Source organism: Sus scrofa, chromosome 7 (assembly GCF_054392235.1).
Source record: "Sus scrofa isolate SSC_HxYL_T2T_F1_AM1 chromosome 7, Sscrofa_HxYL_maternal_Yorkshire_Landrace_v2.0, whole genome shotgun sequence".
NCBI classification, from domain to species: domain Eukaryota; kingdom Metazoa; phylum Chordata; class Mammalia; order Artiodactyla; family Suidae; genus Sus; species Sus scrofa.
The window spans coordinates 18327289-18353689 of NC_139389.1; the positions used below are offsets into that span (position 1 = coordinate 18327289).

The following is a 26401-nucleotide window of genomic DNA, read 5'->3' on the forward strand; positions in this document are numbered from 1 at the left end:
TCCCCAGCATCCTCCAGGTACTTGGATTTATGGAACTGTTCAGAACAGGGTGGAAATGGAAGGTTAAAAATAGAATTACTTTGGGATAATTTGTCTTATGAAGAGAAATGTTAATGTCCCTACCCTTCTGGATGTCTCTTAACCTAAATGAATCTAGTGGCTTTTTGCAAGGTGCTAGCAGTGGTGGTATTCCTCTATGATGCAGTAACTGGCTCCCCTGCATCTTCTTATTAGATATGTGTTCATAGGTGCTCAATAAATTCTTTATGGGTGATTTCTGCACCTGAGTAGATTTACGTATGCCCATATTTATGAGTACTCTTGCCATATCAAATGTACCTGAGAAAACTGTACAAATTAAGTTCAATTTTAATGAGTAGCACATTGAGACTAAAATCATTTGTATAAACAAAAACAGTTCTAAAATATTTGATCCCTTGAGGTCCAGAATCATGACTATTCTATCCAAGTTTGTTCTTATCCTTCAGGTCTGTAATTTTCCAGGTCATAAGCCTTCCTCTATTTACATAAAACTCTTAATCTTTGATAATGAGTAGGTTCAAAGTTGACTTTATGTATCATCATTGCATTTCTCAGGAATTCATGTTTTCTCTCTACAACAGTCTGTAATTTGTTGGCTGTCTGCTTTGCTTAGTGCCTTAGGAATAATTTCCATGTCTCTTTTCTTGATGCTGCAAATCTTATCTGTCCTACCTCAATGCTCTATGTCTAGCTCTTGTCCTTTGACCTGATAAATTTGTTCTTCTAGAGTTAAAATGGGAGTAGATTTCACAATTTGGGGCAGTAATTTCTGGAAAAGGAAAAAAAATTGAAAATGGATTCCCTAATGACATGAACATAAATGCCATTACATTGTCAATGTAATAGCATAAACATTAAACATGTTTGCAAGAATTCAGGAATACCTATAACAATGTCATCTTAATTAACAATTACTTTCTCTTCTGTGATTCAGAGTAGTTGTAAATGGCCATTTATATATGTCAGTTCAAGCACTGAATTTAATGGCACTTGACATTTACTGTTAAGTACCATTATGCTTATTTTTTAATACCTAAAGTAACAATGATGTGCTTGCTCCTTCATCTCTAAGAAGACACTTCCTACTTCCTCAGATCTTCAGTGTGAAAATATGCATGCTACTTTGTACTAAACACTATTGCCAAGCCAATGGCCAGGACTTTAACTCTCCTTTAGATATCATTTCTCATTTAGGAAGTATATATATTTCCAGGAAATTGGGCACACTCTTAGCCACAGAAGTTTGTCCTGTTTGGTCCAAGTCATTGCAGGTAATCTGATATCCCTGGCCAACACAGCCCAGATTGATTATATCAATATAGCCATTAGGGTTTTTGTTTTATGCTGAGGAAGGAGATACCTTTGAGATAATTCAAGATATCCTAATGGATATATTATCATTACTTTAGTAATTACTTACAAATAGAATATTACAATTTAGATATCCATATGTAACATGGATATATGATATGTGTGTGTGTGTGTAATATGTTTATATATATCCCCTAAATGGTACAAGACTTGTCCTTAAAACCTACTGCTGAAGAAAGTGAAGTCCATTGCACTTTTTAAGACCTCATGGTAGCTACTACTGCTATGACAGCTTTGCAGTCTTCATCCAAAGGTGCAATTAACTAAAACAGAAACTTCTGCTTTGGGGAACTTTCTCAACCATGGCACAGGAAGATGATGCCTCTCAGAAATCAGAAGTCTAAAGTAACTAAGCTAGATCTACCTAAATTCAACAAGCAGAAATCTGAATTCAGCACTATGGAGGTCCATGGAATTTGTGGAGCATGGTACCAGAGAAAATGGGGCTGTGGGGAACAAGGCAGTGTCTACGTGGAGGTACCCTTTGGGTCTTTGGATGAAGCCTAAATTAGATTGCAAAGCCTAACAGGAATCAGAGGCTTCAGGACTGAAAATTGAAATGCAATGCCTGAAGTCACAGAGTGCTAGAATTTGTTGGAATATTCAGCCGACTCAGAGTGAAAAGCCACAGTGAATACACTGGGCATGTGTTAAGATCCCAGAAAGGCAAAATATATAAGGATTATTGCCTAAGGTAGTTATCTATACCACAGGGTTAAAGAAGATGTTAGCCATGGCCAAAGAAGGGATAAAACCCAGCCTGATTGATCAAGAAAAATCCACTACCACTAGTAATTTAACATTTGTCCAAAGAAAAATAAACCCTTAGAAAGAAAGACAACATAATCCAGACTTCTTATAACTTAATCTCTATAGCATCTAACATAAAAGAAACACATTACTTAAAATGCACAAAAGGTGGAAAATATGACCACTAATCAAGACAAAAAGCTTTTAATAAAAACAGACCCCAAGATGTCCCAGACTTTGGCATTAACAGACAAATACTACAGAAGAGCTATTACAGATATGTTTAAGGATTTAAAGAAAAAGGTGAACATAAGTGAAAAAATGATGACTTCAGCAGATAAATGGAAACTATAAAAAAGAAACAAATGAAAATTCTAGAGCTGAAAAATATGCAATGTCTGAAATCAAAAATTCATTGAATAGGTTTAATATAAAATTAGAAATGGCAAAATTAATACTCTGAAAATTGAATTTTATAGCAGTTAGAGTTTATTATGATAAGCTCAAAGTAAGACCCTAACAGAGATTCTGGGCTGGGCATGCTCTGAGAGTACGGCTTCATGAGTTTTCTCAGTTCCTCATGAGAGTTCTTCTTAGATAGGTGATAATGATATTTGCCTGTTGGGTACCAACCAGATGACATTCACTGCGCACAGCCTACACTGGCTTTCTTTCCATCATCTACATCAAGTTCTTTCAGAACAGACCTAATTATTTCACTCTAACTTCTTTGAATTAACAAGCCACTTGTCAGGAATGAACTACTCTCATAGTTTTGTAAGGTACTCTCCTTGTTACCCTTCATCTGTCAGTTAAATGTCACCATAGCAGAGCTCTCCTGATACCCTGTCTAAAATGACAACTTTCCACCCTACCATAATCTCGCTTTCTTTCAAAGTGCCCTTATTTCCTTCGTAGAACCCAAACATTCCATTCCCTTTATAGAACGTCACCTTCACCAAGACACCTTCCAGGGTGACCCTAATAAAGGCAGTTTCCACTGTCTGATGTCAGACTATCTTATATTCTATAGAACCTATCAATACTAGAAGATATTTATGTATTTCTTTTTTGTTTGTTTTTCTCTCTATTGAAATTTAGAGTCCCTAAGAGACTCAGTTTTTCTTTCTTTATATTAATATATACCCAATGCATTGAACAGTATCTAGCACACTGAAAATACAAAACTAATAGCTCTTGAATGAGTGAATAAATGAGTGTGAGACATGCTATTAAGTGAGGGAAATATAAAGTTGAAAGTGAAAACTGGAAGTCTAGCTGTGTAGAATAATATTTGTATCTTTTTAAAAACCTTCACTCAAAAAATATTTTATTAGCTATCATTGTCCCCAAGGTGCAATTCTTGAGGAACAATATTGTTTTAAAGAATTTCTGTGAATGTGAGAGTCTCCAGGATTGGGAACATCTTTAGTAACAAATAACCTAATGTGAATTAATTGATACAAACAGAAAGCTTGGTAAGCACCTACAAGGGGTTATGCGTGGTTTCATGGGAGGAGAAAATAGCCAGAATGGGAACACAGGAAAATACCCATGACACAAACTTCATAATTTTTTTCCCAGGGCTAATCATGAATCGGAATATGATTAAACCTAGTGCCATTAAAATGTTATTGAAGCAACAAAACCCCTTTCCTTTTCAATCCTTAAAACTACAGTATTATGCAATGACAGTTTCTTAAAATGAAAAAAGATCAATCCCACAAATTTTTTAAAAAATCAATTATCCAATGGGAAAGAGATGGATTACCATTGATTGCATCCTGCCTGGGTTAGAGATGATGGATGACTGCAGTCATGGCATTGATCTCTGGGAGTGGGCTTACAACGGGTCTTGCATGGCTTATTAAGTGGCCACCGACTCAGAGAATGCATGCACACAACAAATTCCACATTTTACATTCAGTCAGGGTCTTCCAGCTATTCTTTTGTTCATATAACTTTGACAATGTCCCTACATTCAAGCATTGCTTCTTAACCTTAAAATTTTTGTTCAATTACGCTAACTCTGAAGAATGGACAAGTGCAGTAACAGAATGAGAAAACAGCCAGATAAACGATCTTCTGACAGTTACTGCAGTTTGTTCCTAAGTGAAGATCCTGAGAGCTCAGCTGGGAACTCATACAAACCCTTCACATTTTCAAATAACCAGGGAACGTGTGAAATATTAGAAGTTTATTCCAACCTGCAGCATTTCGGGATGATAAATATTTCCAGTTCAGTTTCAATTTATATACTCTATGAAATACTACATATATAATTTTTTTTGGATCAATAGTGACTTGTTAGTTAAGTGGAATGCATTGTGCAAGAAGACTATTTTCATTTAAACTTATTTAAATTATACATTCTTTCTTGAAAGGCATTGCAACTTCAGCCTCATGGACTGTTCCAAGAATCACATGAACTCAGGACTGGTAACAAGAGCCATTTCAGATTCTACAATGCATGTACTGTTCCTCTGATTGTTTACCAAATGCAGCAGTTAAGTTCCATGGCCACATCCCTGACTCACTGACTTATCCTCTGACGAACAAAACTGCCAAATGCACATTTACAAGGGCGCTTGTTGGAACTCTGTTAACCATTGTGATGCCAGTTAAACAGGAAAAATGCTAACTTATCCTCAGTCACCATAATATGTGTGCTGCTCTTTACACAAAATAAATAGTAAAAATGTTGACGAGTAAGCAAAGCAAAAGAAGTAGGAAATATATCTTTGTTATGCATTAAACCTAAGTCAATTTGACTGCTCAGCCAATATCAGGGTTTTTTTTTTTTTAATTGTATGTTATTTTTTGGGTGGATGTTGGTACTCTCCAGGGTTAAAAGAAGGAGTACAGTACTGTATTTAAAAAAAGGGGGTGGGGTTCTCATTACAAATTTTACCAAATCCAGTAATATTTATTAATAAACAGGTACAAAGTCATACACAGTGGTCTGTACTTTGGAGAAGCCTTTGCCCTAGGCTCATGGAACTGCAGCTTGAGGAATGGCCATTCCTTAGACACAACACTAACAGCTAAGAATAACTAGTAACTGACTGGCATAGATTAGCATTAAGTAGCACAGGTTTAATATATATATATATTTAATATATTTTGATAGTTACATATTTAGCATCCTATGTAAAAACATACTCAATTATTTTAACAAATTACTGGGTAGACATAATAGTTCCAAGTTTAAATTTTTCAAGTGGGGGCATATTCTGACCACATAGCCCAGGAGTTAACCATCTATCTTGGGAGAAGCATATTAAAATGAAAACAAATAGAAATAAACTTCCTCAAGACTGTGAATATCTTTGTGTTTCCTCTCTGAGACAGTGGAATATGTATTACTGTTTTCTGAGACAACAGAGTTAACCCTGAATTACAAATGAGGAAATCGAATAAGGAGCAGAATTCTAATACTAGCCATTATTTGGAACTGGGGCCTACAACTAGGTGCATTAGACAGTATCATTATTATTATTATTATTATTAACTTCATTATTTTATGGTTAAATGTGACTTTTTATATCTGAAATGGTCATGGCTAGGCCCACTATTATATAGAAAAGTTCAGAAAATTTAAAAAATACTTGCTGAGGTACCACATTGGTATAAGCTGATATGCTAGAGTTTTGACCATTAGAGGGCATTTATGTTACCAATGTTATAGAAAAATTGTGGTGAAAAATGAGCCATCCAAGCAAGCAGATCTGTGCTAACAGAAGGAGGACAGGGAGTAAACAAACATCCTTTGAATGCCTCTGTTTCAGACACAGTTCTAGTTGTGAGCCCTTACAAAGTCCTCTATTCTTTAGACTATCTCTTGGTGGTATAGGGGTATTATTCTCATGTTTATGGAGATAACGCTATGACTCATGCTAGACAGACCTACTTACATGTACCAAATAATTACACTATAAAATTAAATACAAGAGCTTTTGACATGTGGGGTGTGAAATATCTGGATTTCTCCCTTAAAACATAAGTTTTTAATCAACTTCCTATCATATAAATGTAGTTGTACTAACTCCAAAATGTAATATGAGCAAATGGGCAGTTAATTTCTGGATGACTAGGCCATGCTTTTTTTCCTTTTTGGGCTCTAGCTGGTCATTCTGTCCTATTTCTATTCTTTTTGTATCCTTGACCAATGTAAAGAGGGTGTTTTTATGAAAACGAGTACCGCCTTTTCTCTGACCCAGGATGGCCAACTATAATGTCATCAAACCCATGTCTAAAACTCAAGTCTGTCTAGACACTGAGTACTTGATGGAACCCATAAAATGTATTACCCCTGCCTTCAAGGACCTTCTTTCTCTTTGCCTGGAAACTAAGCTGACTTTTTTCTTAATGAGGAACAATGCTAACCATTATAGCATTGAAATTGATTCATCTCATGTTAGAAGGCACTTTTTTTTTTTTTTTTTGCACGTTACTCGTAAGGCCACCTGGAAACCAAGAGAGCTTATACATAAGTTGCATTTTAATTGACACTCACCACTAGAGCTTGTTAATAGATCAAAAGATTCATGAGTATTGATACCAACAAACAATATCCTTTGTAATGGGCTTATGGGAGAAATAAAAATTTGCAACCTCCCTGCTATGACCTGCTACCCCCTTTTAAAATATTGGTACTTGTTCTGTAGTCACTTATAACCCTCTGTTGTGGCTAATTGGAGGCACTTGGTCCCACCACTAGCTCTTGCTGTGATAAATATTTAATCACAGAGGGGAAGCTCTGTTTTGAGAATGTACATCTGTTTGTAACTTGAAAACAGAACAAAGGGCACCGTTACCTGGAAGGCGCCTTCACTCCCTGGTCCAGGGTTGAGAAAGGGCCACCTAATTACCTCTGCTGAGAAACAGCAGTCTCCTCTCACTGACTATCTGACATTTAGATATTTCTTCCCTCACCTCTTCCCGTTGGTGTGAAAAGGAACCGAATACGAAAGGAAAGTCCACTTTGCTAGCAAATTTCCTCCCCATCACAAAGTTAGGCCATGGATATGTGGTATGTCACTCTAACTGTGTCATTTTTCCCTCCAATTAAAAATAATGGATGCTCCTGGCCTGTCAGGCTACACAATATTCCTGTAGGGAGAAAATTAGTTGGTATCTGCACAGAGCCATTGTCCACTAATTTGAAGTTCAAGGTCTGACTGTGACCCATCTCCATGCCTCTCCACATATCAGAGTGTCACTGAGAATCCACACGTCCCAGGGGAAGACTCTGACAGGCCCTATTACAGCTGAACCCATATTTCCTGGAACAATTTTCATGCAAACTGGGAGTGAGAAAAGATTATCACATCTTTCATTACTCAACTATATTTCCTGGAAGAAAGTCTTCTGAATTTGTCAGTAGCTGCTTCATCACGGGGTGTTAAAATATTTTATTGGCCAATTTTCTGTGACAAATGCACTTTGAGAACAAAAAAAAAGAAGCTCTTAATATATCAGATATTAGAAGAGAATAAAGGAGAGACAGCCACCATAGGTCAAAGGAAGCAAATGATTCTGGTTTTTGGTGTGTGTGTGTGTGTGTGTGTGTGTGTGTGTGTGTGTGTGTGTATGTGTTCTCCATACACCTTGATTCTCCAATACAATGGAGAATATACAAGTTTTCTCTTAGGACACTTGGGCTGAGGATTGCTAGTAGAATAAATGCTGACAATATGAATGTTGAAAACAAATTATTGAAGAGGTGTGAAAACATTTAATTAAATCTTATAAGCCGGAAGTAAATTTTAATAGTTGAAAACATTTCATTCCTCTTCAATTACACCTACTCAGCCTTCAGCGTCTTCTTGAAAGAGAATGCTGTTGCTGAGAGAGAAAACTTTCCTTGAAGGGAATTATATTCTGGATTATAACTGGAGCCAATATTAGCTTCTGCTTGAAAACTACCACTCTATCCCTATCTCTAAAGACTGCAAAATATATGTAAAAGAAACTTAAAAGCAAGAACAATTATAATCAAAAACATTAAAGGGAAAGAATTTAAATTATTTTATGACATATGCATCAACCCCAAACTTAACAGTATTCTAGTAACTAAAATGTAGCTAAGAGGGCATTCTGAAGGGGAAGAAGCTGTGTATGCTTAGTTAAATATACTGAGATTTCTTGATTTCATAATATACACTATTTTCTCCTCATAGTTCTTTAGAAATTTGTCTAGATATTTCCAGGATATGTGCTACAATAATTTCAAACATATAACATAAGTAAGGACAAATTTGCAATTAGAAAAGTGTCATTTTTCACTTTAATTCATCAGGTTTTTTTATTTTATTTTCAGCAAATATATTTAATATGTTTATAAATCTGCAGTTAACATATTTAGATACTTCCATCTTACTTTAGTTCATTTTAAGGTTGTATCTTAAATATTTCTTTTTATTCCTAAAAGTTTCTCAAAGTTACTTTGAGAAGTACCTAGCTTAGTATTTCACTTTGTTTGACAGTAAGTTGATTTCCATTTTTTCATAAATATAGGTAATGTTTCAATTAGAACATGTGTATATATATATTACATTATATATCTTCTTGAGCAACTTCAGGAATTTCAGATAAATACCCCCATATAAGAACTAACATATTTAAAAAATGTAAGAAAGTTATTCTCTTAGTTAACAGACTAATAGCCTTGAGTATTAGAGGCCTGCTACTTAACTACCACCCCTATAAGAATACTGGAAAAATTGTGAAATCACTAGAAGATGATAGTTTAGAGAAGAATTGAGTTTTGGATTGTCTCATTAGTTTTGATAGTGTTAACTAGAGAAAAGTCCTGTGTGAGAAAAGAAATCAAGTAGCACTTCTCAGCAAGACGTTGGGATATTTTTGTTCTTATGAGTCCCTAAATAAACATCAATTAATCTAAAAATATCTAATGGATAGGAGCTGGAGGACCATGGAACAATAAATCTATGTAGTTCAAATTTTCTAATTTAAAAAAATAAATTGAGGCACAGCTAAGTGAAGGGTCTTGTATAGAATTTGTTTTCTTATTCCCTGTCCAGTGATCTTTGGATTATAACTAATTTTTTTTTTCTTTAATAGAAGGCAACTAAACCACAGAATTTGGGGGTAGAAATGAACTTTGATTTTAATTGTGATTAAAAATCCAAAAATTTTAATTGTGATTAAAAATCCAAGTGGAGGTCATGGATTAAAGATGAATTTAATGTAGAAATATTGTAAGAAATTTGACAATGAATCTTTAATATAGTTATATTATAAGAAAATTCCATTAACTGGAATGTCTTAATATCATTAAATTTTTTAATGATGATAATAGAATTAATATATAGTACCTTGTTTGGGTTTTAAGATTGACCTATGGCATGCACCCAAAGGAAAGGAATGAATATGAATAATTGTTGATTTTTTTCTTAGCTTTTAGGAAAAGACTTCAGCTTGTATTAAGCCTTCAGAGGGCAAAATTACTGTTTGAGAATGGTTGAAATACTTAAAAAATTTTTTCAAATATGTGAAGTAGGATGATTCAGAAAGTGTAGAGATGTGACATATTATTAAGACTAGAACAGGTAGCAGATTTGAAGTGGATCAGGTCAGGGGTGGGGTGGGGTACTCAGATTAGGCACAACAAAAATACAATGTAATGTATTTGAAACATGATTTCATGTTATTTTAAGGCACCGTGAAAATATCTTCCCAGGAGAACCGGAAATGGAAAAAGGGAAAAAAACATGCTGTCTACAACACCAATGTGTATGTCTACCTAAAGAGAATTCTGAATTTTCTTCCAAATGTAAAACTCTGGTTATCAGTGATGTAAAATGCAAAATCTCCAGGCTAAACCATCTCTCTTAACACTTCACATATTTAAACTAAAAGCAATAAATCATATGCAGAATCCAATTCAAAGTCATTTAACTCGAAACAGAGTGATCTCTATTCTTTCAGAAATTGGTTAAAACAAAAATGGGAAGGAATTTATGTAAGAGGGAGTTGTAAGGAAAATGACTAGTGCATGTAAATGCGGATTTGTATGATATACACACATACACACATTCAGTAGATGGATTTGTAACAAAGATAATTTGGGATGGCTTTTAATCTTATTTTAGTTAAATGGGATATTAAAGTGCCTTCTTCTGTTTTGCAAAAAGAATATCATTAAAATAAGACCTTTGAAATGAGACTAATTTTTTTTTAAGATTTAACTAAAGTTAGCTGATTTTATATGATACCAATCTGCTGTCATAGTTAACACTGCAAAAGGGTACAGAAGTAAAAAATGTTCAAGGGGACAGTTTGTTGATGACGGGAAACTTTTCTGGGCTAACAGGATTTTGTTTCCTCTCTCTCCACTCCTATCTCAACACCACTCCACAATGTGTTTACGACCCTCCTCTTCCAATAAAGTAGGACACAATTATACAAAAACATTACAGTATGGAATGATCGGAAATTTGTTTTATTTTTCTGCTGCTGCTCGAGGGGATCATAACCTTAGCAGATTAAAACAATATGAATGCATTATCTTATAGTTCTGGAAGTGAGAAGTCTGAAATCAGTCTCATGGGGTTAAAATCAAGGTATCATCAAGACTACTACATTCCTTTCCAGAGCTTCTAGAATCCATTTCCTGGCTTTTTCCACCTTCTAGAGGCTATCTACATTCCTTGGCTTGTGGCCCTCTTCAATGCCAATGATGATGGGCCAGCTTCTTCTCATGTATTACTCTGACTTCCTCTGCCTCTCTCTTCCACTGTTAAGTACTTTTGTGATTATACTAGGTCCAACTGGATAATACAGGATACTGGATAATCCATCTCAAGGTCAGTGGTTGGAAATCTTAATTCTACTTGAAACCTTAAAAGCCCCCTGTAATATAACCTAACATACTCTTGTGTTTTCGGGAATAGGACATAGGTATCTTTAGTAGGGGGGATGTGCATTCTTATGCCTACTAAAGAGTCAAAATGTCACATATACACATACACACACAGAAAACTGAGTTCTGGTTTCTGTATATAACCTTGGCAACTTTTCTTTGCACCAACTTTAGATAAAATAGAGTTAGTTCTCTTTTGCAGTACTTTGAGCTAAAAGTAAGGCAGCTGACTTGTATTTTACCTAGATCCACCATCTCAAGTCATTCACTAAAAGACATACCCCAAGTGAAAGAAAAAAGGAAATGTATGCATCCTGAAGATGTCCCTTTGATGAACATTGAGTTTCTTTTTTGTTTACTGACTTTATTTTAAAATGCACTAGAGGTGTTCCCACCATGGCTCAGTGGTTAACAAATACGACTAGAAACCATGAGGTTGTGGGTTCAATCCCTAGCCTTGCTCAGTGGATTAAGGATCTGGTATTGCCGTGAGCTGTGGTATAGGTCACAGATGAAGCTCAGATCCCGCATCACTGTGGCTCTAGCGTAGGCTGGGGGCTACAGCTCTGATTAGACCCCTAGCCTGGGAACCTCCATATGCCACAGGTGTGGCACTAGAAAAGACAAAGGAAAAAAAATGTACTAGAAAGATGATGCTGTGGGCAAGGAGGATATGGAAGAAATTCCAAACAAGTGATACCGGTGTAAAAGTGAAAGACTTCTATTTTATTAAATGTGAAATTTTTTATACATGAAGTTAAAGGGCAAGAGTCTCACTGGTTTAATTATGAAGCAAGGCAAAGAAACCAAGAAGAAAGGAAAAATGAACACCTGTGTTCTATTAAAGTGCTAGGCAGTGCTACCTAGAGAGGTTATCTTTGTGTGAGCAGATGACCAATAAGGTGATACATGGGAAGAGAGCTATAAAGAAATAAATAGTCCTGATGGAGATAAAAATAGCTGATCCACTTTCATGTTGTGGTTTTCTTGTTTGTTTCACTGGTGATTCCCCAGGAGTCCCATCCCAACTACCACACGGATTAAAAGGAAATGCTTAAGTATCTTTGGAAAAGGTTTAATGCCCTCATAGCTGCATTTTAGTAGACTAACATCTCATGTCACACAGGAAGATGTGAATTTTGGACATTTCATGAACAAGGGTCATTCACTAAATTGTCTAGCAAATTCTATGTTTCTGCTTCTCTAAATATAGAGGGTTGGACCAAATATTAAGACATAGATGGCTCTATGAGTAATTTATTAAAACTCTCTTTCAGAAGGGGTAAGATACAGCCTTGATTAATATTTTATAGTTCTCTTCATTAAGAGAAGTCTTTCACCACCTTGGTCACCAGGTTTATTCCTAGGTATTTAATTTTTGGGGGTGCTGTTTTAAAAGGTATTCTATTTTTATATTCTTTTTCTAATATTTTGTTATTAGTATACAGAAATGCAACCAATTTCTGAATGCTAATCTTGTATCCTGCTACTTTGCTGAATTCACTGATCAGGTCAAGTAGTTTTTGTGTGGAGTCCTTAGGGTTTTTCTATATATAGTATCATGTAATCTGCATAGAGTGACAATTTTATCTCTTCACTTCCAGTTTGGATACATTTTATTTCTTTTGCTTGACTGCTGTGGCTAGGACTTCCAATACTATATTGACTAACAGTGGTGAGAGCGGACATCCTTGTCTTGTTCCAGATTTTAGTGGGCAGGCTTTCATCTTTTCTCCACTGAGTATTATATTTGCTGTGGGTTTGTCATAAATAGCTTTTATTATGTTAAGATATGTTCCCTCTATACCCACTTTGGTCAGAATTTTTATCATGAATGGATGTTGGACCTATCAAATGACATTTTTCACGGAACTACAACAAACAATCCAAAAATTTATATGGAGCCATAGAAGACCTAGAATTGCCAAAGCAATCCTGAAGAATAAAAACCAGGCAAGAGACATAACTCTCCCAGACTTCAGGCAATATTCCAAAGCTACAGTAATCAAGACAGTGTGGTACTGGTACCAAAACAGACATACAGATCAATGGAATAGAATAGAGAAGCCAGAAATAAACCTAGACACCTATGGTCAATTAGTTTTTAACAAAGAAGGCAAGAATATAAAATGGGCAAAGGGAGTCTTTTCAGGATATGGTACTGGGAAAACTGGACAGCTGCATGTAAATCAATGAAACTGGAACACACCCTCATACCATGCACAAAAATAAATTTGAAGTGGCTTAAAGACTTAAACGTAAGACAAGAAAACATCAAATTCTTAGAAAAGAACATAGCAAAACACTCTCTGACATCAACCTTACAAATGTTTTCTTAGGTCAGTCTCCCAAGGCAACAGAAATTAAAGCAAAAATAAAACCAGTGGGACCTAATCAAACTGACAAGCTTTTGCACAGCAAAGGAAACCATAAAAAAACAAAAAGACAGCCTATGGAATGGGAGAAAAAGTTTCAAATGATGCAACTGACATCAGCGCTTAATCTCTAGAATATACAAACTTATGTAACTCAACAGCAAAAAAGCCAACAATCCCACTGAAAAATGGGCAGAAGACCTGAATAGACATTTCTCCAAAGAAGATATACAGATGGCCAACAAACACATGAAAAAATGCTCAATATCAAAACTACTATGAGGTATCACCTCACACCTGTTAGAATGGCTATCATTAACAAGTCAACAAATTACAAATGTTGGAGGGGGTGTGGAGAAAAGGAACCCTCCTACACTATTGGTGGGCATGTAAATTGGTACAATCACTATGAAAAACAGTATGGAGTTAGCTCAGAAAAGTAATATAGAACTACCATGTGACCCAGAAATCCCACTCTTGGGCATATATCAGGACAAATCATTCCTTAAAAAATACGCATACACCCATATGTTTATTGCAGCCGTATTCACAATAGCCAAGACATGGAAACAACATAAATGTCCATTGACAGATGAATGGATTAAGAAGGTGTGGTATATATACACAATGGAATACTAATCAGTGATAAAAAAGAACAAAATAATGCCATTTGTAGCAACATGGATGGAACTAGAGACTCTCATACTAAGTGAAGTAAGTCAGAACGAAAAAGACAAATACCTAATGACATCACTTATATCTGGAATCTCATGTATAGCACAAATGAACCTTTCCACAGAAAAGAAGCTCACGGACTTGGAGAACAGATGTGTGGTGCCGAGGGGGAGGGAGTGGAATGGACTGGGAATCTGGGGCTAATGGATGAAAACTATTGCATCTGGAGCGGATAAGTAATGAGATTCTGCTGTATAGCACAGGGAACTATATCCAGTCACTTGTGATGAAACATGATGGAGGATAATCTGAGAAAAAGAAAACAAAATATATGTGTATGACTGGGTCACTTTGCTGTACAATAGAAATTGACAAAACACTGTAAATTAAATATAACGGGAAAAATTTAAAAATAAATTAAGAAACTCCATTTCAGTGGGAAAAAAAAGAAGGGGTAAGACAGAATATCATGCTGAGTAGTAAGTGATCTTTCTATAGCGCACACCAGACATCCTAGATAGTACCATTATTTAGCATTCTGGGATGGTACCTATTCCAGCATTCTTAAACCCAAATGTGGGTCTATGTCAGTTTCCTTTGAAAATTATATAGCAATTAAGAAATTTTAAAAATGTTCTATAAAATCAAATAGATTCATGATCAGGGCTTTTTTTCCCCCATAGCCAAAGGAAGACATAGTTATGCCCTATGGCTTAGACGATGTTCTTTTTTTATAACCTCCAGGGGAGTTGATATTGCTAAAACTATTTACAGATATTACATAGTATACATGTCACTCATTCTGCTTAACTTGTTACTGAACTGTATTTAGTATGTATGTAAAAGGCAGGTTATTTTTAAAGTCTGATGCTCTTATGAAGGACACCCAAAAGCTAATGTTTAAATTGATACGGATTTAAGAATTAGTGACAATCAGAGAATTGAGGCAAAAGTCATATCTGTACTCTGAACAGTAATTTCTGCATAAGATTTATGTTTCTCTTTGTAAAGTTTAAATTCTAGAACAAACAGTAAAATCTGGTGAACAGTATACTTCCATTAATTCCATAAATTCTTCCAATGACGTGTTCTCTGGTTAAGAGGGATGTCACTACTTTTTTTTTTATGTGGGAAATATTTGGGGGCATAACTATCAGGAACATAGCAAAACAACCAACTTGTGTTTATATAATTTCATTTTGTTTTTCTCTAACATGTAAGGAAAATGTCTTGGCATTTAAAACTAAAAGAGACTGATAAAACAAAAGTGCCTTAGCAGTTATTTAAGATTTAGCATCTGTGTAAGTTCCAGAATGAAGTCTGTACACAAACGCTTCCTATGTTTCCTAGGGTGGGGGGCTTGCGTTTCTTGAATGTACCCCACCAACTAAAGAAAAACTCACCTTTTTTTTCAGAAAATATGTATTAAACAGTGGTAAAAAAATAGTGAAGGGGCAAGATAAATTCTAGATGTCCTTTTTTTCATAGAAAATTACTTATTACTGTCCTCTCTAGCAGTAAATTCAGAATATAGTAAAAGAAACTGTGTGCACTTTGCTCTGGTCCACCTCACTCACCAGTTTGTGTTGAACAGAGCAGCCACCTTTGCATATAAGACATGTATTACCTAGGTTAGGTTGATTCCATGAGAGTGGGCCTGTACAAACTAAAGGGACAAGGCCTTGGAGATACTGAAAATGAAATGGCAAAACTCAAATATGGCCCAAACTCTTGTTCAAGAGACCACTTGATTGTGTCGAGTATGACAATAAGAATCGTGGTCCAAGTTTCAAAGGTCACTATGGTTGGTAAATTCCACTTACTGAACTTGGGCTGAGTTCTTGCTGCTCAAATGTATTTATAAGAGACAGCATGATCATGCTTTAGTTTTGAGATATTGTGGAGCAGAGAAGGTTAAAGAAATAAAGGGGAAGTCAGACAGAGAAAAAACACTGATGCAAATGTCAGTTTTTAAGGTATTTAAAGTGTAAACAATGAATATGGATAATTTGGCTGTTTGCACAGCCTGAGTAGATGCCACATATCTTACTGACATTCAGCCAGTCCGTATCAATATAAAGTCATAAGAAAAAAGAAAAATCTAGAGGAATTAACTGCACAAATGCCTGCAGAACTGTAAGCCACAGCTTGCACTAGACAGCTTTCCCCATTACTCCTCAGGTGTTAAACAGTCATGACTAGCTAAAAATAATTCCTTCATTGAAACTTAGGGAGGACTGCCCTTAACACTTCCTATCTTTTTTTTTTTTTTTTTTTTTTTTTGACTTTTTGCCTTTTCTAGGGCTGCTCCCACAGCATATGGAGGTTCCCAGGCTAGGGGTCGAATCGGAGCTGTAGCCGCCTGCGTACACCACAGAGCCACAGCAACACAGGATCCAAGCCGCGTCTGCAACCTACACCACAGCTCACAGCAACGCCAGATCCTTAACCCACTGAGAGAGGCCAGGGATCGAACCCACAACCTCATGGTTCCTAGTCGGATTCGTTAACCACTGTGCCACGATGGGAACTCCAACACTTCCTATCTTACCTGAAATGTAAGTGCACTTTTCCAGAAGGATATCTCACACAGGCAAACTTGGGTTGGAAAAGTAGATAGAGATGGAAACCTATACGTATATACATTAATAAAATCATACTCTTAGAGTTCCCGTTGTGGCTGAGTGGTTAACGAACCCAACTAGTATCCATGAGGATGTGAGTGCGATCCCTGGCCTTGCTCAGTGGGTTAAGGATCCAGCATTGCCATGAGCTGTGGTGTAGACTCGGATCCCCCATTGCTATGGCTGTGGTGTAGGCTTGGCAGCTGTAGCTCTGATTCAACCCTAGCCTGGCAACCTCCATATGCTGTGTGTGTGGGCCTAAAAAGACAAAAGACAAAAAATAAATAAAATAAAATCATACTCTTGAATTGTGTGTGTACATTACGGTTGAATTTCCAAATTGAATTAAGTATTCTAAATTTCAGTAACAAAAATGCTACAGTCTCTACATTCTATTTCTTCATTTATCACTCTGCCGTCTATATCTGTTTCATCTCTCTCATACTGATTTGCTACTGGATTCTAGGTATTCTGTGCTTTTTAGTAGATTAACTTATAAATTCATATCTTAAGATATGTCTGAGCTTCACAACAATCTTGTAAGAGCGTTATTTCCTCATTCATGAGGAAACTGAGTCTCAAAGAAGATAAATAACTCGCCAAAGGCCACAGAGAAAATAAGTGCCATGATTCAAATGTTCATACCAAGACATGTTGCAAGCAGCCTTCTTTCCACAAGGGACAGCGTGGTCTGAACCGAAGGGATGGAAAGGTAACTATCTTCATAAATTTACCTAGACTTCAGTTCTCTTAGGGCAAATTCACTTTTTATCTCGATTAATCCAGATCAGCTTTTTGTGAAATCGAAATTTGCCGGACAGTTGCCAACTAATTCTTCTTTGTCTTGTTCTAGGACAATCTGGCCTAAGAGGCTTATGATATAAAATTACTATATTGTTAAAATACATTTACGAAATAGATTTTTCCCTCCCACACTCCAAGTGGAGAACAATGATGTGCCGTCAGTATTGACAGACTCTTCCTATATACTATTATTCCAGGACCACCTTAAAGGGAGGACACAATACAGGTTCATTTGTTATATGCCTACAACAATAGAGAGGTCGAAGTGGTTTTTCTCTGTTTCTGCATCCACAGCAGATTTCTTATTGTGTGATATAACATGATATACACAAGCAAGGAACAGAATTCCCAATGTGGCTTATCTTTTTTTCTGAAAGTGACAGTAAGCAGTATTATATTTTACTACTTGTCTCAGTTTCTTATTGTTTTGATACACTTCATGGTAAACGGCAGGCCATTACTCATTCCCAGCTTGCTCTTAATCTTAACCCAAAGAAAAAAATTTGGCAGTAAAATTTGTATGCCTTCTCAGAATCACTCAGCCAATTCAAGTGGATTTTTAAGACACTTGTCTCTTTCCATATTGTGTATTATATTAGTGTATTTTTTCAAATCCTTATTTTATATAAGTTTAACTCTAGGAAAAAGATACTCTGGAAACTCATCACTCCCCAAAGAATCAATTGGGAAATCTTTATGAAAATTTCATTAAAATTATGACTATTCTGGAGTTCCCATCATGGCTCAGTGGTTAATGGATCCAACTAGGAACCATGAAGTTGCGGGTTTGATACCTGGCCTTCCTCAGTGGGTTAAGGATCCGGCATTGCCCTGAGCTGTGTTGTAGGTCGCAGACATGGCTCTGATCTGGCATTGCTGTGGCTGTGGCGTAGGCTGGAGGCTACAGCTCCGATTAGACCCCTAGCCTGGGAACCTCCATGTGCCATGGGAGCAGTCCTAGAAAAGGCAAAAAGACCAAAAAAAAAAAAAATTACTATTCTTAAAACCAAAGTAACATAAATTATCAAATAGTATGATTTACACCTTAGCAAAATCATTTTCTCATGCTGACCTCTGTAAATTTTCCTTTTAGAATGTTTTATTGGTATTATTAAAAGCACATTTAGTTTAAATCAGAAGAGGCAAAGTAGAACTTGCCAAATATTTAAAGTGGATCAATAATACTGTTTTGTATATAACTTAGGGAAAAACCCTTTGTTTTTAATGATATATCCTTTTTTCCATTTTTTTAAGAATCAAAGTATACTTGATTTATAATGTTTCATTAATTTCAAGTATACTGCAAAGTGATTCAGTTATCCATATAAATATATATATTCTTTTTAATGATATAGTCTTTAACTTCAATTATTATCTGAACTTTCTGCTCAATTGTGATTTTGTAGAAATGGCAGAAGAAATTGTATTAACCAAACAGTAGAGTATATTTACTGCTGCAACCCTCTGACAATAGGTTTGGTTATATAAATAAGTCCAGACATGCTGGGCTCAGGGGTATCACTGCCCATAAGTGATCAGTCTTGAAGTGGAAAGAGCTGACAAAAAAATGCCAACCTCTCTCCCCCTTTGTTAAATCAATAGTCTTGAGTAGAAAGTTAAAACTCTACCGATCTGCTTAGGAAAAAAAACCTCTGCAGCAAAAGCTTAACAGTTGAAAATGATGAAGTGTGGGTTTGGCACATTCGCACACCCATGCATTTTTCATTTTCAAGGAATCGTAAAATGCAGTTTGTGATTTTCAGCAACTGGCATTGGGAATTTATTCAAGCGTACTGCATACCTGGATATCTAGGAAATAAAAATGATTTTGAAGAACACTGATCAAAATACAGTTTTATAATAATTCTTATACCCCAAACTAAATGTCTTCAAACATCGTATTAACTCTCAGCTTCAAAGAAGGATAAAACCAAAGCTTTTCACAGTTTCACATTGGCATAAAAATGACTCTATATTTGCTTGATTGGTGTCTCTCTGGTCAAACAACTGACTCTGCCTCGTGTGCCCAGTACCCAAAGGGGAACTGATCAAATATCTGGTTTTGAATCAGTTAGCCAGGTGGCGGTGGAAAAAATTTCTACAGTTTGAGGGAGAGTTATCCAAAGTGAAGTACAGATCTAACAGGCAGGAGATCAAGACAGCAATTATTAAATAAGAGCCAAAACAAAGGGAGCTATAGTCCAGAAAATAGATGATAAAAGCTGAAACCAGAGTCAAGTTCAAGCCACAGCCAATGGGTGTTCGGGCATCTACTGCGCAAGAGAGAGAGCCATTCACGTTGTAGATACAGAGAGATTTGTGTGACATGGGGATTTTGAGCCTCAGAGACAAGTCCTGGAATGGAAGGAGAGAAGTTTCTCCAGCATAGACCCACTCATGTACCCATATGGGAAAGGATGCTTGAACACAATCACTAGTGCTTGTAGGGGAATGGTTGTGCCCTGTCCTGTCACAGACTCTCAGTGTTCATCTGTCTACCACTCTCCAAGTCCCAGTCTCCACTGGACAAAGGGGGAGTGGAGTCAGAAGCATCTTTCTACCCGTGGCTTGTCCACCCTGACATCCAGGTAAGAAGAACAGGTAAGGTAATTTGTGAGAACCTACAGTGGCTGTCTCCAGGGTCAAAGTGATCCCAGCACAGAGCTGTGGAGGATAATCCATTATATACCAACTTAAAAATATTTATTTGAGGAAGGAACATTGTGTAGCTGTATAAGCTAGCAGAGACCTGGGTCAAGGTCACAGTCTCTACATCTAGGAATAGGTGAGAGGACTAGGTACCAATAGAAAAGGTAGTGATGATAGAATATTAGGCATTTGTCATCAGGAGCAACTTAGATGGGAAAATCCTTTCCTTAAGGGCTTTGTGTCTCAGCTCTGCACACTGCACACCTCTTTATTTATTTGTTTATTGTTGTTATCTTCCGTTCTTTAGATGTGCCGTCTCTTACCCCCAGGGCTTTGCTGCATAGTCTTCTTTCTACTTGGAGAGTTCCTTCTCTCTTGAACCTCTTTCCCTTACTTCCCTACATAGATATCTCTTTTTCCATACTAAACACTAACATGTTCTTTAGCCTTTGGCTCAAACACACTGGTCTTGAAGTGAACCTCACTGACAGGTCATGGGGGCCTAAGACCTTTCTAATGAAAGCATAGAGTCTTGCTCCTTTCTTTCCAATCAGTTTGTCATCACATGTGCACTGGGTGGGACGTTCACAACTGAGATTATAGAGGAGGTGTACTTCTCTATAATAACAAAATCAAGGCCAGATCTTGAGGCCTCAACAGGCCTCCTTTCCTTCTGTATTGCTAAGATCTACCATTTTTATTTGCACATCATATTCTCCCACAACCCATTTAAAATAATCAGATAAAATAGCAAATAATTCAGGTGGACAGACCATTTGATTCATTCTCTTACCTTTGAGTTGACAAATATGTGAAGTTTCCAGTGGGCAGCAGATTATTTTCCTACAGAGGAAAAGAAGTGGATAAATCTTGACTTACTATTTAAGATATGTAAATGTAGGAGTGAAAACAATCATTTGTTTATCTAGTCAACAAATACTTATTGAATTTCTGCTATGTACCAGGCATTGTTCTAGGCTCTAAAAAATATAAATCATTTTTAGAAAAGAAAGAAAAACATTGTTTTTACCTTCATGGACCACAGTGAGAGAGAGATAAATGTATGAAGTAATTATGCAAATAAATGTTAAATTATAACGATGATAAGAGTATATAGGATAGTTTATGGAAAATTACTGGGAGTAGGAAGTATTTACCAGAAGTCATAGGCCTGTTCAAGGATGGCAGGGAAGCATCAGCGAGGAAGTGGTGATTTAATGAGTTTTGAAAGAAAGAATAGGAGTTAACTAGACTGAGGAGATTGGATGAGGAACAAGCATGATGAGGACCTTGGAGAAGAAGGAAGGGCACCATCGGTTAGGTCCTTGTACAATAGCAAGAATTTGGTCCTTTATCCTAAGTGTTGTGACAAGCTGTTAAAGCCACATCTTCTTAAAAATATGATCGCAAGAGTTAAAATTATCCATAGTAAAGATCTACTTAACAAGAGTTAAGATGGTAAAACATTTCAAGTATTACTTGTACTAAATACTATATTGTGCCATGGAGGTAAAAATGTGAACAAACATGGCTCCGACTTACAGAAGCTCACACCCATTCTGTAAGAAAAGATATGGATACACATATATAATCATAATATTTGTGAGCATTTGTAATCATAGACACACATGTAAAATTCAAAACTAACAAGAGAGATTCCAACTGAGACTGTGAAGTTTGTGAAAGACTACTCCGAGTACCTGAACTCTCAGAAGGGCTTTGAAAATCAGCAGGACTTATTCTAGACAGAGGATGATGCCAGCAAGGGAACAGCATGAGCAAAGGCATGAGCATCCAGAGCAGCCTGGTGTGTATGCGTGTGGGAGTTGGGAGGAGATGGCTGTAAACAACTTGGTATTTCAAGATCAGGGAGTACACAGAGGATGGTAGCAGAGAAGGCTAAAGGTTTGTACCTGGGCAAGCCATGTGGGGGATTATCTTCCATAGCATGAGGCTTTTCCTAAAAAACAAAACCAGGAAAACTTTGTTGAAGACACACCATTGGAAGGAAGAGGCAGGATGAGTGAGGTGATCAGATGAAATGGGAAAGGACATGGCGAGTGTAACTCTTTCCCCTTAATGCAAAGTTGCTGTGCGCAGGACATACTTTTATGACTTCTTTGTTCTGGAAGCTACAGAGCTTTTCTGTATCCTTATTTCTTTTTTTGTATTTCTATATTTCTTTGTCTTATTCTGCCTTTTCTAGCTTCCTCTTTATGCTTTCTCCTATCCTATCCTCTCAACTTTGCTCCTATTCTTCCAAAAGCCAGACAGAACTCTCTGGGGCTTTGGAAAGGGGTGCTGAGGAAGAGAGTCTTGAGCATCCCTTGCGTTTTTGTGGGGTTTTTTTTGTTTGTTTGTTTTGTTTTTGTTTGTTTGTTTGTTTGTTTGGCTACACCTGTGGCATGTGGAAGTTCTTGGGCTAGGGATAGAACTGGTACTGCAGAAGCAACCTGAGCCATAGCAGTGACAATGCCAGATCTTTAACCTGCTGAGCCACCAAGGAACTCCTTATTCTTGTGTTTATCTCTTCTGAATGCTAATTTCACATTCCTTGTTTGTTCACAGAACATCTGCTATACTTCATTATACAAATACTCCTATAAATAACCACCCATGGACACTTTATTAATTATGGAACAAATACACAAAAATTCTGGATTGTCTACCAAATGGACGTAGGGATGTCTGTGATCGATCCACTTCCCAAAGGTTACTGTGGCGTGCCTTCATGCATGAGCAGTGAGGAGCAGAGGTATATGGGGAACTCTTGCAATTTTTAAAGGCATATAAACTACATTTACAAAAAATAAAACACAAGCTTTCCATCTTGAGATGTATAACTTCTTTAACTCTCAGTTAGCCTCATACCTCAGGCAGGAAGGAAGAAATGCAATATTGGCAACAAATTCACTAGAATTGGCTGGGAATGATGTGTTTCTGGCACTCTGAGATACTTAACACCTTTCAGAATAGAGGAAAAAATTTCTTTGAAACGTTTCAGCGAGGCACACATGGAGAATATTCTTGATCAAGACAAGCTGTCAGCGCTGTATTTTACCACCACTTTCCCCCCACCCCATTCCTTCGCTAAATATACTGTGTTATTCTCATATGCGGGGTCAAAAGTCTAAGAGCCAGCTCTGATTTCTGCCCTGTCTCAAGTAAATTTATTCACAAATGATATAGGAAAAGAGGCTGTCCATCCCTGCCACCAAAGGAACAAATGTACAGACATGCCTATACTGGTATTGGTATTTAATTAGGCAGATAAAGATGGTACTACATCAGCATTATTCTGGGACCTAGCCATGAGCTTAAAAAAAATAGGTTCAGGAGTTCCTATTGTGGCTCGGTGCGTTAAAAACCTGGACTACTATCCATGAGCATGCAGGTTTGGTCCCTGGCCTCGTTCAGTGGGTTAAGGATCCAGCGTTGCCATGAACTGTGGGGTAGATTCAGATCCCGCATTGCTGTGGCTGTGGTGTAGGACAGCAGCTGTGGCTCTGATTTGACCCCTGGCCTGGGAACTTCCATATGCCACAGGTGTGGCCCTAAACAAACAAACAAACAAACAAAAAACATAGATTCAAATAGAATAAAATGTTTCTTCTTCAAGCTCATGGTACCTATCTCTTTTATAGAACTATACTGAAACATTTTATGATAGTAATATTTTGATGTCTTGACTGTATTGTGATTTATTTTCAACAGGTGTACATTTTAACATAGTCAGAACTGAAAAGTCCATTCATTGAATTGGGCCACATTTGGTAGAATGTTTTCTTCAGAGAGTGATAAGTAGAACTTCAAACCTGAGCTGATAGATTTAGTCCAAATCTTTAATGCCAAAATTTGGAAAATGATAAACAGGTGGGAGTAATCAAATCAGATGGGACACAACCTGATCTGTTCTGATGAGCACTTGTGATTTAAAGTAAAAAGAATGTTGGGCATGGAATCAGCAGGTTTGGAGGTGAATATGAAATCTGGTTTGCTTATTAGATGCTTAATTTTGAACAAGTTATATAACCTCTCTGAACTCCAATTTTCCTGGATGTAAAAGGGTTTAATAATGATACCTATCTTAGAGTGGTTTTGTGAAGATTAAATTGCTCTAGGATAGTAAAGTGTCCAGCAAGAGCTTGGGGTACAGTAAGTTTTCAATAAATGATTGTTGAATCAAAGCTGAGTGAATTCAACCCGAGTAGTGGGAAGCATGTTGCTTTCTGGTCAAAAAACTAAGAGACAAAAGTAAATGACCATGGCTGAGAAGGGTGGCTAGCCCATGCCAGACCATATGCCAGACCAAGTCTTGATACAGTATTTACAAATGCCTATTCTATCTCATGGTAAGAAGAGTTTTTTTCAGAATTGTCCTTGAGTTTTCAGTGCCATACTGGGCCACTCAGAGCCCAAGGAGCCTCCCCAGACTCATACAATCATTTGTTTCAACAGCCAAGAGATGAGATTGCATGGAAAAAAGAGAGATTTACTGTGTCAAAGCATAATCAAATGTAATTCAGTCTTATTAACAATGACTGAACACTTGCTGTGTATCAGGACTATACTAGAAATGAATATATATGTCAATAAGTGTTTAACATACTGCTGCACAATGCAAAGAATAAAGTTTATGTTGAAACAGAACAGTAAATAAAGTTTTACTTGTTTATTGAGATAAGGAATTTGAAAGGCTGGGTTTTTTCTTGGATGCTATTATGGGTGAAGAGCAGAGGTTCACGTATATGCAGATGCTCAAGAGCATTTACGGTTAAGGGTTTGGAGCAGGTGAGCAGAGGTACAAACATCACAGAAAAGAGTTTGTCCTAGGCAGACATTCACAATGTGTCTCCGGTGCTCCCAGCCTCCCCTTTTTACTTCCTTTATCCCTTTTATTTTTTCCCCTAGAATTCTTGGGCAACAAATACTTGGATTTCTTTCCCTGGTCTCTCCAATCAGAAGTGAAACCTATTCCGTAAGGTGAGTTAGATTAGAGACAACTCCAGAGAGAGTTTGCACTCTATAAGAGGAACCCCTGGAATGGAAAACGAAATGAAATGACACTTCCTCTGGTTTCCTCAAACCCAATGGTTCTGAGTGAAGGACAAGCTGGGACATAGGCTTTTCACCTTGGCCCACCGGTAACTGGAGATGAAGTTACTCAGCCCTGCTGGTTGCTAAAAGGGATTGGCTTTCATGAAAGGATAGTGAAAGTTAAGGGAGAAAATGAAGCTGTTGCTCAACAGAATTTTCTTCCACCGCTTTTGAGCAGCAAGACTCAAGATTGACTTGGAAGCCGTTGTTTTGAAGAGGGTCCCAGAAGGGGGTCAGTACAGACTACCTGTGGTCTCCCAGGTGGCCTAGAAGGCTCTGTGTTGGGAGTCGGAGGGGGCAGAGGGATGCAAGTAGAGAATCCCTTCTGAACGCTAATCCTGTTTTCCAAATTTGCTCACGTAATACTTAACAGGAAAAACTTTCTTACATTCCTATGATAACTGGTTGAGATTCAAACAGGCCTTCACTTCCTGCCAGTTGCTGCAGTATCCATGTATTTCATTAAACCACAGCCACTTTTTCTCAGAGATGACTGCTTTTTATTTTTAGGTGAAATGACAGCTAAATATAACGGAACATAAATCAGTCAACAAACATCTGCTCCAGGGACCTCTAGAAGGAAGGGTGAGGAAGTGTACATATACATGAATACTAGACTGAATTTATCGAAATTCTTCACACACCCTTTCATGAGCCCAGGATGGGAAGAAGTCACTTCATGGATAAGAGGGAATCCTGCTTATTCAGTATCAGACCTTGAAGTCTCTGCAGCAGGAAATATTTCATTAATATTTTTTTCTAGCAAAAGAAGTAATTATGCGTTGTGGGTAAAAGAACATAACCTAAAACATATGTAAAGAATAATATTTAACATAAGAATAAACTATTAAAATCTGTTTGAATACAATAAAGTTTCTACTAAGGAAAAATATTACAGGTCACATCTCAATTTATGTTTTCTTTCCTTTTTTCCCCTTCTCTCCCTCCCTCCCTCATCTCCTCTCACTTCCTCTCTCCCTCTCCTCCTTCCTCCCTCTCTCTCTCTCAGAAAAGAGGAAAATCCAGGTGGTTTTGAAACTATAATCCTCACAAAGCATTTATGATTGTTTTTCAATGATACTTCTAAAAATATTGTGCATTTAGTTTTTATTTCAACAGCATACTAA

The 26401-nt window shown here is 36.9% G+C and overlaps 1 long non-coding RNA gene across 7 annotated transcripts in view; it reads right to left on the reverse strand.

Moving 5' to 3' along the window:
• Window positions 1-26401, reverse strand: part of LOC106504343 (uncharacterized) — a 796860-nt gene that overhangs the window by 81203 nt on the left and 689256 nt on the right. For 6 of the 7 annotated variants that reach the window (XR_014809723.1, XR_014809722.1, XR_014809719.1 and 3 more), the window contains 2 exons: window positions 22091-22137; window positions 18869-21020 (listed from right to left, as the gene is read on the reverse strand). This is a non-coding gene — a long non-coding RNA (uncharacterized LOC106504343). Of the gene's footprint in view, window positions 1-18868; window positions 21021-22090; window positions 22138-26401 lie in introns of those variants that run through there. The other variant, XR_014809720.1, reaches the window with a different exon arrangement.